General features: G+C 42.1%; 1 protein-coding gene across 1 annotated transcript in view; it reads right to left on the bottom strand.

Annotated features, from left to right (window-relative positions):
* LOC147019366 (uncharacterized) overlaps nt 1–13,330 on the bottom strand; it is a 46,649-nt gene extending 33,319 nt beyond the window's left edge. The window contains exons 1-3 of the mRNA XM_085899821.1: nt 13,284–13,330; nt 7,793–7,886; nt 7,306–7,445 (exon numbers count right to left, since the gene is read on the bottom strand). The gene's annotated coding sequence lies outside the window, so the exon portion shown is untranslated. The remainder of the gene's footprint in view (nt 1–7,305; nt 7,446–7,792; nt 7,887–13,283) is intronic.

Consider the following 13,330-nt stretch of genomic DNA (forward strand, 5'->3'; position numbering starts at 1 on the left):
GTTTTTAATGGTGTGAACAACCTTCGGTACATCGTGGCTGATGAAGGTTGTGGTCAAGTTTCATTGGAATTGGGTGTCGTTTCTGAGAAGAAATCAAATAACTTCCCCCCCCCTCCCATGTGCGGGAGGTGTTGGTGGTCGAGGTGGTGAGTTTTTGGTGAGCAAGGTGAGATGCCATTGGAAATTGGCACGCAGATTTGAATGAAAGGACACGCCATGCGCGTACTGCACAGTATCCATTGTGATTCTTTCATGGGAGGCTGCGCCGGTACTTGTTATTAATACCGTGTGTTTGCTTGCTTCCTTGATTTGATTTGTACCATGGCTAAAAGGAAAGGGTTGGAATGGAAATCTGAAAAGAAGATAGAGATATAATTAGACCAAGCTGTAAGACCCACGCAACACAGTTCGTCCCGTAAACCCACTTGACATGAGGGGAAAGTCTGACTGCACGAAGACAAACGAAATAACTGCCTGGGGTCACTGTATGTTGGGTGCCATTGCCTTAGAGACATGCGGTTTTGCAGAACCGCAACAATATATATATATATATATATATATATATATATATATATATATATATATATATATATATATATATATATATATATATTGTTGCGATGACGTGTACCGAGACACCAGCTTGTCACTCAGGGGGATTAACCCCCAGTTGTCCTCGGTAGAGCCGGACCTGGGCCCACCGCTCACAATTAAAGTTGTGGTACGGTGGGTTGTTTTAAAACCACGAACGCCACCCAATCAACCACGAGTTCCAGTATCCACCGTCTAATTATTCCGTTTAACTAGAGGTCACGTGGTTACCTGAGAGGGGAGCGTGCCCTCGGCAAAGCATCAATATTATCTGATTAGATTTTAATTAGGGCGGCCGAGCATTTTAACCGCTGGTGCATGCCGACTATTTTTGGTCAAATCTGTGGTAATTACCTCCCAGTCTATCTCGGTTCGAACAATGCTCGACCAATTGAAGGAACGGACAAACATGGACAGGTTGGAAATCGACAAATAATTTATTAATAATAAAATAAATAAATAAAAAGAACATTATTTTCTGAGGTCAATAAGGAATGAATTTCAAAGCAAAATCAATCAAAATGCCAGGAAAGAGCCAAAGAGCAGATGCTTATCGGGGGGTCGACTTACAGCTAAACACAGACATGGGTACCCAACAGATCATTCAGGGGGAGGGGGGTGATAGAATCGTCTCGCTCATCAGAAAGTCATCCATGAACCTGAAACGTCCTGAAAAACGTGCGTGCATGTCACGTCCATCGCCAGCACCCAGCTTTGCCGTGCACCCTCTCGCGAACAGCCTTGAATGCCAGTCGATGTCTGGAGGGCACCGAGATCGTCCGTTGCGGGTTTAGACCCTGGTGTTGTTGGTGACTGACCCGTGCCTCACTTGTTGGCGGCGCTGCTCAGACATCCACTTCTTGCTAGCTTCTCTCCCCTTTAGCTTTTTCTTTTTCCTCTCGCTTTTTCTCCCTCCCACTTTTCTCTCCTCACGCTTTTCTCTTCAGAACGTACCTCTCACTCGTTTTTATATCTCCGGGCCGTCTCCGCCAGTGCAGTCCGCCCCAAGCTTACCCCGCCACACATGCGCACGGTTACCATGATGACCCGTGCGCTCTCAAAAAGGTGGGCGTCAGAGCTCACGAAAGATTGTTGCTGAGGAAGAATGGGGGCGGGCTTCAGAGCTCGTGAAATAAATGTGTGTAAACGTGTCTGTCGTAAATAAAAAAGCTCCCCATAAGAGAGGGGATCTATCCTTTACCCTTCTCAACGCATCACATTTAAGATCCCATTAGACATGGGGATGGGGCTAATCTAAACATGCACCCAAGGAAATAACTGTTTGAGGACCTGGATGTGTGGATGCATTCATACGACTGGATTCTGAAATCCTTAAATATATATATATATATATATATATATATATATATCTTCTTCTTCTTACTTCGGCTGCTCCCGTTAGGGGTCGCCACAGCGGATCATCTGTTATGATCCGCATAATGATTTGGCACATGTTTTACGCCGGATGCCCTTCCTGACGCAACCCTGGTCGCCTCTTACGACACAGGGATATGGTACACCTATTCTAACCGGGGCATACACCAGGCCCAGTACACTGGTCCTCACTTCGCCGACCTCGGAAGGATTACAGGCTGAGTCAACCTCCTGGTGTGTATTAATTCAAGCGGTCACGGGGCTTGAACTCAGGACCTTTTGGATCCCAAGCCGCTACCCTAACCATTACACCAACACCAGGATATATATATGTATGTATGTATGTATACATATATTCACATCAATATATATATATATATATATATATATATATGTATTTACACACACATCTATATATATATATATATATATATATATATATATATATATATATATATATATATATATATATATATATATATATATATATATATATATATATATGGGAAGACCCTCCTGAGAGCAGGCCATCGCTACTCCTATGGTTGGCAGTGAGTGCCCCGGAAGCAGTGGTGGAAATGGAGTGGCACTCGTATATGTGGAAGAATTGTGTTATTCAGCCAGCGGGTCACCAAGATAGCTCAGATGGTAGAGCACTGGTATGGTTTGCTTGAGGACCTGGGTTCATTTCCTGGTTTGGGCCTGTAATTTTTCCACATCTATTTATGACATTGGTTGATGGTGTCGTTTTCATAACAAAACTTTCACCCACTTTGTTCACATCATGTAATGCCCCTGTTGACCAAAGCATTCACCCTCAACATTGGTCATCTTCAAAGCCCTGTTGACCATCCATCTCAATGTCACTGTCCATGACGCAAACTGATGTCTGTGCACGAATCCTTTGTCGCACCTTACATCTCATTTAATTACTTCACTGAAACTCGAGTTGCCTTTTGTCCCCGAATTATCAGAATCATGTCTTTGACACAAAATTTAACATTTCCAATTATATAGGATATATGTAGGATTTACTCCTCCGTAACATTGTGGAGGGATTTTTGGATGAGGATAGCATGAAGGGAGTGTGGGGTAGGCAGCTTAAGGGGGTGGGGGTGGAGACATGGAGGGGGGGTGGTGGAGAGGCAGTGCGAGTGGTGGGGAGGAAGGCAGCATGAGGGAAAGGGGAAGACAGCGTGAGGAAAAGGGGAAGACAGCGTGAGGAAAAGGGGAAGACAGCGTGAGGAAAAGGGAAAGACAACGTGAGGGAAGATAATGGGGAGGCAGCATGAGGGGAGGGGAAGGCAGTGTGAGAGGAATAAAAGGCAGTGTGAGGGGAATGGAAGGAAGCATGAGGGGAACGGAATGCAGCGTGAGGGGAAGGGAAGACATCAAGTGCATAAATGGTCAGAGTAAGTGTGATGGGATATACAGCATTTTGCTGTATAAGTGAGAGGGAAGTGGAAAAGAAATGGACAATGCAAAGATTTAAAATGTTATTGGAATTCGGAATGGTGATGAGACAGGTTGGAAATTAATTAAACAACGTTACATTTGGTGTTGTTTAAACTGTTTGGAGAAATTTTGTATCTCTTAACCATGTTGTCAAGCTTTTGTTCCCAAATGAACGGTCTGCAGCCAAAGTGTGGTCCAGGGGAACTGTCAAGTTTTGCAGCCCGCCAACCCACACTGCTGTGAAATGTCAAGTCAAAGCCGAGCGGCGTGGACCACTCTCACTATGGGAGAGTTCGCAGAGCTGGGAGTCCCGAGAAAGACTCCTAAAAGATCGCCCTGTGACTTCAATGATAACCATGCTACTCTTGTTTAATTACTTCTGTTAATTAATGTGATAATGTGCAACCTTGCTTTGAATTACCAGTGTGCTTTGACCTGTATAGTAGTGATGGACAAGTGATACTCATGATAATGTTTGCATGTGTTATTTTCACACACCTGTTTACCAGGTTTGTTGTCACATACATAAACATGGGGAACAGTTGGTAACTAGGGGAGGTTGTATACTGTAACTGAGCTAATTACTTTCAGACTCAGTTCATAAAAATAAGCACTCATTGAGAACACTGGCGACACAAGATTTTTTGTGTTCATTGTTTCTTTTACCCCATGACAATTCGTTCCGGTATTTGAACCTTCATGTTTCTTTCAGTTATAACTAATGGGTTGATTATAATCGACGAGGTTCCTTTGGTATTGAGTTGTACTGGGATGGCTTCTCTTTGTGATGATTTTGTTTTACTTGTCGAGTCAACAGATTCAATTTGTTTTGAAATTGTTTGAATTTAGATTCGTTATCAGTTGAAGGTTTATGAAATAATTTTTATACAACCTCGTTTTGTGCTTGATCAATTTTGGCAGCCCATCTGTCATCCGACGTTCAGTTTAATATCAAGTTTTGTTTTGGAATTAAAAATTGAGAAACCTTTGTCATATAAGTCTCGTAGAGTCTGCACTTTTGGAACAGCACTATAATTTAAAACCAGTATAATCAGTTATATCACTGCAAGGTACACCATTGGTTACTGATAACTTGCATTGATTGATTGATATATAATCAATCACTGGAGCTATAGACCTCGTGACATGGGTTGATCTGTTAATTAAGGGTAGAAAAAAGTTACATAACCATGATGCAGAGATAGAAAGAATGACGAAACCAACCAGCAATTATGAAATCAATTCACAGAATTAGGAATTGCACCATGTATTGCAATTGTATTGTAGGTCTCTTCATTCAACGGAAGGTCAACATCAGATCCATCCATCCACTGGGACCATGCAGAGTGCAGAGTGTTGGTGCTGCCTAAGCAGTCTCCTTGGCTAATGAGTACAATCCTGGACAGGTCACCACTCCAACACAGGATACCAGCAAGCAGGAACTCATTTTGCCAACCTCAGAAGGATGACAGGCATAGTGAACCCCACCTGGTATTAATTCAACAGCCAAGGGGGTTTTGAACTCAGGATCCCAGGATCCCAAGCCCACCACCCTAACCATTATGCTTACACCAGGCATCACATCAGATAAATTTCTAAAATTCTCAATTTTCATCCGATTGACTCAAAATTTGTACAGCATTTTCATATCATCTCACTGAATTCAACCACCAATTATTTTTGACGTCAACATTGGCCAACAGGTCAACCATAGACTGGATTTCTAAAATTGTCAATTTTCATCCGATTGACTTGAAATTTGAAGAGAATTTGCATTTCAGGTCACTGAATTGAACCATCAACTATTTTTGAGGTCAACATATGCCAAAAGGTCAACATAGGCTAGAATTTCTCAAATTATCAATTTTCAACTGATTGACATGAAAATTGAACAGGATTTTCATTAAAATGACCATCATGCATCACGTGGGAAAATCTTCAAAAATCTTCATGGGAGAAACAGCTTAACTGATCAATTCAAAATTTAACTAATTGTGTAACTACCAATGGGAAATATGGTTTTGTAAAGATGACATCATCGGTCATGTGGTCTGGCAGCTATATTGGATCAAAGAAAAAAAAAAAACCTTAAAAAAGAAAAGAGTTGACTCATACCAAGTCCTCAAGACTACACAGTGTATGTTTTTATGAATACAATCTAGTTTCATTATGCTTTCAATTCAAACTTAATATATAGAGTTCTCAGAAACTATTCCAAAGTGATAAAGCTAAAAATGCAATAAAATGTGAATACGTTTGATTAACAGAGAAAATCAGGTGATTCTCAATTGCATGAATATTCAAACCATTTGCCTAATTAATCCTAAATCACTTCAGAAGCAAATTATTTGTTTGAAAGGTTACAAAATAAGTGTAATAGGCTTCACCTTTATGTATTCAGTGATTAAACTTAAAAATTAAGCTCCCTCAGTTATATAAGGAGTTTTAAGGTCCAACTCACTTGGTCAACCAACAAGGCAACCACGAAGACCAAGGAGCTTTCCAAAGAAGTCAGACATGAAGTGGTGGAGAAGCACCGTTCAGGAGAGGGCTACAAGAAGATTTCAAAATCACTCATTATCCCTTTGAGTATGGTGAAATACATCATTAACAAGTGGAAGACGTATCATACCACCCATACTCTACCCAGATACTCTACCCAGATCAGGTCGCTCATCTAAACTCAGCAGCTGGGCAAGTAGGAAACTGGTTTGGGATGTTATTGTAAATCCAACAATGACTTTGAAAGATCTGCAAGGCTCTATGTCAGAGATGGAGGTCAGTGTTCATCAATCAATAATATCCCGTTCCCTTTACAAAGCTGGTCTCTATGGACAGGTAGCAAGAAAGAAGCCATTACTGAAAAAGACACATCGAAAATCTCATATTGAGTTTGCAAAATCTCATATTGAGTCTTAATACTTAAAGGGATTGGCAAACTTGTTTGGAAGAGACAATGGACAGTGCAGAGTTCAGGAGAATCCTTGATGAAAACCTGCTTGAGTCAGCCATGAATCTGAAACTTGGTAGGAGATTCACATTTCAGCAGGACAATGATCCGAAGCACAAAGCTAAAACCACACTGGAGTGGATGAATAAGAAGAAAATAAATGTTCTTGAGTGGCTCAGTCAAAGTCCTGACTTGAACCCAATTGAACATTTATGGCGAGACTTGAAGATTGCAGTCCATCGACAATCCCCATCAAACTTAGCAGAATGAGAGCAATTTTCACATGAAGAATGGACAATGATTTCACCATCTCACTATGCAAAGCTGTGAGAGACCTACACAAAAACACTGGTAGCAGTTATTGCTGCAAAAGGTGCTTCCTCCAAGTACTCACCTCAGGAGCTGAATACCTTTACAACTCGTGAATTTTGATTTGTACATGTTTTTTGTAGGTATTCCTGACATGCAACCTCCTTCAACTATAGCAGTGTTTTGTTTGAGCTCTTCATCTATGAACAAAAAAGTTCATTTGAAAAATAGTTTCTCCATAATTCTTAAATCTTCGAAATGTGGCATTATTGGTTGGGGGGTGAACACTTTTGCAGGCCACTGTATTTAAACATTTATTATGATTTTTCCTTGTGTTAATTAAAATCCCAATGGGGTACGACTTTAAGAGCCACCTTGTAAATTGGTGATGTGATAACACAAATAATCAGAGGATCACACACAAAATAAATAATTCGTCATGTCATCTCATCTATCCTCTTTCGGGCCAATGTGGCCCATAATGCTGCAAAATAGATAATTGAGAATATTTTTCTCAATGGTTTTGTTTGTGAAAAAAGTAGTTTAAATATTTATTACGAAGTGCAGTTGAACATTTTGTGTTTGTTGACAAAACGTTTTGGACTATCGTTTTGCTACCTTGTTACCTGTGTAGCCTTGTTTGCAACTGCAAGTGAAACTTGCTTTGGTGTTTTCACAGATCGCGTTCTCATTACAGTTGTGTTTATTTCCAGCACACTCATCTATGTCGCATGTAAGATTCACTGCCGTGTTTCCTTGTTCGCATCTGAAAATGACATTGGATGGAGTTAATAATGCATATTTGTTGTCTTGTGCTCAAAGGTAGCATAATAACCCTTAGATGCAATTAGAGAGTGGTTTTTTTTGGTCCATCTGTTACTGTGGGATGTTGACAAATTAAAATGACTGATAACATGAAATAACACTCAACAAATTACATGAATGCACATTGATGGAACAATGTTAAGCATTTGTTTGCTCCACAACAAGGAATGTGTTCCGTGTGCAGTTTATAGTGACATGAACTGCCTTTTATTTTTGGAGAGAAAGACGCAATATAATGTTGAATAACCAGTCTTGCTTGACAAGCAGCAATGTGGTGATTTGACTCACTCGCAAGATGCTCCCCCAGCTTGAGGCACACAGAGTTTGTTGGCAGGTTCAGTTGTGTTGCACTGAAAGTGTTTCAATAACTCTTCTGGAGTCACTGTGGAGAGAGAGGGGTGGGGGGGGGGAGTGAATCTTTAGTAGCAAGCAAAGTGAACTCTGTGAACTACATGTGCGAATTTAAAATACAGAAAAAGACGATGACAAGTCAACAGATTCGAAAAAACAAATAATCTTCTTGTAAGGGGCCGATTTGGATTGTTGCTTTTTGTGAATGAGCACACACAAGCCCAAATAAAAACGATAAAATAAAAACAGACGGACTTAAAATTAACTTTTGGAATTCACTTACAAAGGGGAATATACGTATTAGTCAAGAAAATAAAAATTGGAAAAACAACAGTATCAAATTTTCTAATGTGGCAACATTAGTGGATTTTTGTCATCATTCTCGAGCTTTGATTAATTATTATGAATTGCCAGTGGATGTAAAATTTCCATCTTTTTCACATGGACAATCTGTACTACAAGAGAGCCGTTTGTCTGTCTGTGTGCGTGTTATCATTTTTCTCAGAGATGGCGAAACGGATCTTCGTCAAACTTTCAGAGGTTCATCAGTGAGTGCAGGGGAGTGTTTGCGGCAAAAACTAGAAGGGCACTCTGACATCGTGACGTCACTAGATATGCCTGCGCCCACATTATTTTTATTATTATTATTTATACATGCACGCACCAGGTTTGATTTCAATCCCTGAACTCAAATTCAAAATGTTAAAATTTAAAACATATATTCCCTGTGACCAATAAATCATAACTTTGACGTTTCATGTCTATTGATGAAGTGGTTCAGGAAAAATGTGTTTTAAAAAGATTTTCATTCAATCCAATATGGCTGCCACATCGTGTGATCTATTAATTATTTATGAACACTCTGGAATCTTCAAGGCTTGGAGAACATGCGGGTGAAGTTTCCCCTCAATCTGTCAAGCTGTTCTGGAGAAGAATGTTTTTAAAGGTTTATAAAATTGTAATATAATAGACGATACAACACCATAAAAATACCTGTAAAGCGAGAAGACCATTCGTACCAGACAAACACCATAAATTACCATTCATTTACTGGATCCCAAAAATGAACAACATCCCACATAGGATGAGGTTCATCATCACAAGAAGGGAATGCAGTTTCAAACCATCGTCAGGTGGTATTACAGGGGTGATGAAACTCATTATAAATGTTTTTAAAATTACCATGAAGAGGTGACGTTTTATTCTGGTTTTAAAATATCTGGGTCATTGATAATTCCAAACCTATAATCGACAGTATCCACAACTTTAATAACAAGGCCAGGTCAGGTCAGGTATGGGAGCATGCGCCGGCACAGCGCGTCGATGCGTTCACTTTCCATCGGTACTCTAGAGGCCTCCGTCTGGCCATCCCACAGGCAGATGCCAGGCCCATCCCCATCTCCTTCAGATGCCGATCAACCTGCTGCAACCACGAGGCACATGGTCGGCCCATTGGCATCCTCCACTCATGAGGCTCCCTCGCTGAGAGAATCTGGTGAGCAGGATCAGCATCAGGAAAACGAGCCACATGTCCAAACAGCTGCAGGTGACGGTCACGGACTATGCAGGTAACAAATCGCATTAGAGTCTCTCTCAAAAACCGCTCGTTCGACAAAAAGTCCGACCAGCGATAGCCAAGGATTCTCCGAAGAGACCTGAAACCAAAGGAATTAAGTCGCCATCTCAGATCCCTGGTCAGAGTCCAAGTCTCACATCCATAGAGCAAGACTGGAAGCACCAAGGACCTGAAGACTGACTTTCGTCCTCCCGCACAGGTACCAGCAGCGCCACACTCCATGATCCAGTGAATCCATGACTCCCCAGGCCCGACCCAGATGTCTACTGACCTCTGGCTCACAGCCAGAAGAGACATGAATATCACTGCCAAGGTAAGTGAATCTCTCCATGACCTCAACATCCTCGCCACAAACAGGTACAGACAAGATAGCAGCATCCAAGATGTCATTGAAAGCCTGGATCTTAGTTTTGACCCAGGAAACCCGTAATCTCAGTGGCTCCGACTCCTCAATCAGCACCTCGAGGGCCCCAAAAGGATGTCTCGAGTCCACGCAAAGATGACTGCATAATCTGCGAAATCAAGGTCAGAGATTTTGACATTCCCAAATGATGCAACGCAGCTTGATCTCTCGAACATCCTCCACAGAATACAGTCCACACAAGTGCTGTACAGTGTGGCGGCCAGTACACACCCCTGACAAACTCCAGTAACAACTGGAAATATGTTAGAGATGGTACCACCACATCTCACAGCACTCACAATATCAGAGTAGAGTTCAGACATCACATAGATCAGTTCTGGTAGCACCCCATGAAGACCAAGAATCCTCCAGAGGGCATCCCAATTCACTGAATCAAACGACTTATAGAGATCAACATAGGCGGCAAGAAGCTCCTGCCGAAACTCTCATCTGCGTTCGGTGAGGACTCGAAAAGAAAGGATACGGTCAATCAGTGACCTCTTTGGTGTAAAGCCTGACTGCTCTGGGCACTGGTGCTCAAGCAGATGGTGGAAAACCCTATCAATAATTATCCAAGCAAAGACCTTGCCCGGCACTGAGAGCAGCGTCACCCCTCGGTAGTTGTTGCAGGTTTGGCGATCACCCTTCCCTTTCCAGAGGGACAAGGCCCCTCTGTCAGTTGGGATGATGCCTGTGTTCCAGGCAGAGCAAAGAACTGCATGCAACGACACGAGTACAGCATTTCCACCAGCCTTGAGAAGTTCGGCATGGATGCCATAGATCCCTGGAGCTTTACACCATTTCAACCGGTTCACCGCAGCCTGTGTTTCCACAAACGAAGGTGCACCACAGTTGATTAGAAGGACAGCAATCGGGATTGTAACACCACTGACGTCCAACTCGATAGCCGGTGGATCAGCCTGGTACAACCACTCAAAGTAACCGGCTCAGCGGGCCTTCACTTCAGACTCCTCCGTCAAGAACCTACTACCCTCTGCTCTAACTGCAGTGCACTGAAGGATGGGCTTGGAGAAACGCAATGCATGAATTCCCCTGTAAGCAGGGCGAGAATCACTTGACCACAGCTGATGGTCGACCCCATCACAGATTCCTCGCACATAGGCCGCCTTGTCCACCCTTAGTGCACGTACAGTTTTACGCCTCAACTCCCTGAACAGCTCAGCTCTGCCATTCAGCCTGGCCCTGTGACTCTGGTCAATGGTATCCAGTGTCCCTTGAGAGACAAAAGTGTTCTTCGCCCAACGGTGAGTTCCAAGACATCTACTGGCAACATCAAGGATGGTGGTCTTTAAAGCAATCCACAACTCTTCAGGATCTCCCAAAGCATCCAGACCCCACAAATCTCCACTCAGCCTGTTCACAAACTCCTCATCTCTCCTCTCATCCTTGAGCTTGCCAATATCCAGCCTAGGTTGGGATGGTACTATTCTCCTGGATTTGAGCTGCAACTTAAGAGTTGCTACAACAAGCCGGTGGTCCGTATTGAGGAACTGAGCACTCTGGTAGACCCTGCAGTTCTGGATCATCTTCCAGCGACCATCAATGAGCACATGGTCAATCTCCTTTGCCACACCACCAGCGTTGGAACACCAATTCCAGCGATGAGCTTGTGGGCGCTGAAACCATAAACCAGCCACCCTCAGTCCATGACTTCTTGCAAAATCAAGGAACTTAGTTGTATTCTGGTTCATAATTGCAGACCCATGGGGAACAACACATATCTTATAGCCATCCCTATCAGTTCCATTCGATTCATTGAAATCCCCCAAAACTAGAAGTGTATCTCGTCTGGGACACTGATCAACCACAGACTCGAACGTGGCGTAGACTGCATCCTTCACGGTGAGATCACTCGCCTCAGTCAGAGCAGAAACAGAGACCAGGGAAATGACACCTAAGCAGTGACGAATCCTTAGTATTCTCCTCAGGAGAGGGGGAATGGTCTTGGTTAAAAACACACATCAACCACACAACCTCCCTTGGTGAGACCCCCACCAACAGCACTCCGTACACATGCACCCAATCACCCATCAATGCTCAAACTACATACATATACTCTATATCTATATACACACACATATACGTTGACTCTGCCTGTCATCCTTCAGAGGTCAGTAATATATATGCATATATCTGATTGAGCAAACTTTGGGACACCTTTCGATTGCTTGCCATTGGATGTTTACTCAAGTCACTCATTACATTTGTGGTCGTAACTCCTGCTAGTGTGGTGTCCACATCGGGAATCAAACCCAGGCCACCTGGGTGTTTAAATTTTCAAAAGGGGCTCTGAGAGTGAAAATAGTCACAAAACAATATGTTATGTCCAATTTTGTATATATATATATATATATATATATATATATATATATATATATATATATATATATATACATACATATACATACACATATACATATACATATACATACACATATACATATACATATACATATACATATACATATACATATACATATACATATATATATATATATATATATATATATATATGCATATGCCTGGTGTTGGCGCAGTGGTAAGGGCAGCAGCTTGGTATCCAAAAGGTCCTGAGTTCAAGCCCCGTTGGGCCACTGAATTAATACACCAGGGGGTTTACTCAGCCTGTCATCCTTCCGAGGTTGGCGAAATGAGTACCAGTATACTGGGCCGGTGTATACCCCGGTTAAAATAGGTGTACCATATCCCTGTGTGGTAAGAGGCGACCAGGGTTGCGTCAGGAAGGGCATCCGGCGTAAAACATGTGCCAAATGACTATGCGGATCATACGGATGATCCGCTGTGGCGACCCAAAAGGGGAGCAGCCGAAAGAAGAAGATATATATATATATATATATATACTGTATATAAATATAGACATCTTATATATTATTTCCGAGTTTGTGGTTTCATGTCGCGCTATCTTCGGCTTTGTTCTGCGCTCGAGTAACGTGATATTCGGCTTACATTATCTCAAAGACCATATGAGGTGCATGGTACAAAAAAAAAGTAAATAAAATGGTTCTGAAACAGTGAAATCGTATTCCACTTACTGCATTAAAGTGAAATTACTACTGATACTCTGCATCAGTTCCTTTCTCAAACACACCCACCCCAACATGTCGCGCAGAGCGCTGGTTATGCTAGTATAGATATTAAAGCAATCCTTACCTGAATGCAAAATTAAGGCCCAAATGAGATGTAGTAATAATAATGGTAGCTTCATTATCAGTCGTCTTGTATTGCCAGGGAACTGTATCTGAGTACTTTGCTCCGCAGTTGACTGTGTATGTTGAGTGATTTGGAAATATGTGGTCGAGCATTAAATAAATCCTGATGCATGGCAATTGATGAAGCCCTGAGCTATAAAACAAGCACTTCATGTTTTCAAGGGAGAAGAAATAGTTCACATATTATACTTAGCTTACCTTTATGTGGAGCATTGTGGTGGAGGAATATGTAGCATGCATGCCTG

Source organism: Eptatretus burgeri, chromosome 10 (assembly GCF_056783735.1).
Source record: "Eptatretus burgeri isolate ZD-2024b chromosome 10, Ebu_testis_v1, whole genome shotgun sequence".
Classification (NCBI taxonomy): Eukaryota; Metazoa; Chordata; class Myxini; order Myxiniformes; family Myxinidae; genus Eptatretus; species Eptatretus burgeri.